Below are 1014 nucleotides of genomic sequence, written 5' to 3' on the forward strand. Positions count from 1 at the left end.
AGCGGCCCGCTTGATCACGGGTACTCCCAAATTTGCCTCTGTCGCACAAGAGCTGGTGAAATTACACTGGCTGCCTGTGCGTAAGCGGATTGCATTCAAAGCATTATGCATAGTTATTAAGGCACTTAAAGGGTTGGGCCCTCACTGCATGACCCAGTACTTTCGGTAGTACAAACCTGCTAGATCCCTTAGGTCAACCAATCAGGGGCTAATAGTGGTCCCAAGAATTAAGAAAGCTCAATGGGGAGGCAGAAGCTTTTCCTTGGGAGCAGCAAAGGCTTGGAATGCCTTGCCAGCGGACCTCAAACACGCACCATATCTAATGTCCTTTCGGAAGGTCCTGAAAACATGGTTCTTTAGTCAATAAGCTTTAGGGCTAGTCCTCGGAGTGGTCAATCAGCGCCAGGACACCGGTTGGTAACAGTGCGCTTTATAAATGTTGCAAATAAATAAATAAATCTCCCTGTTCCAAAAATCAATTTAATATATGGTCCCCAGATAGAGGACGTATCGGATATTAAACTGATAAGAACAGATTTTTTTTGTTTCAAAAACCTTTATTGAATAGATAAAGGCACGGATACAGAAATATACAATTTAAAAGACCAAAGTTACATCAAGTGGTCCATAAGAGATATATACAGATATGATGAGTAAATCTGGATGAAGGCACAGATACAGAAATATATAACTTTTAAAAGACCAAGGTTACATTAAGTGGTCTATAGGAAATACATACAGATATGATGATGAAAACTTTGTACACTACAGGCAGATAAATTAGGTGCGTTTATAAATGCCAATCCTGTTACAGCCCGGTGGCAAGGCAGACAAACAAAAACAAGCGTATAAACAAGCTATTTAATCATAACTGTCCAGTTTTCTAGGTGGCCCAACCCTTCCAGTTCTTAATTTGCCACAAGGTGTTGGCGTCATCAATCCCTAAGGTGGCACGATCAACAGAAACATAGGTCATAACTTTATCCAAAAAAAGATTTCTGCATATTTTGGAGT

General features: G+C 40.6%; 1 pseudogene; it reads right to left on the reverse strand.

Annotated features, from left to right (window-relative positions):
* Positions 1 to 391: 391 nt before the first annotated feature.
* Positions 392 to 572, reverse strand: LOC144764539 (U2 spliceosomal RNA; annotated as a pseudogene).
* Positions 573 to 1014: the final 442 nt, after the last annotated feature.

The sequence above is a fragment of the Lissotriton helveticus genome, chromosome 6, assembly GCF_964261635.1.
Source record: "Lissotriton helveticus chromosome 6, aLisHel1.1, whole genome shotgun sequence".
In the NCBI taxonomy this organism is placed as follows: Eukaryota; Metazoa; Chordata; class Amphibia; order Caudata; family Salamandridae; genus Lissotriton; species Lissotriton helveticus.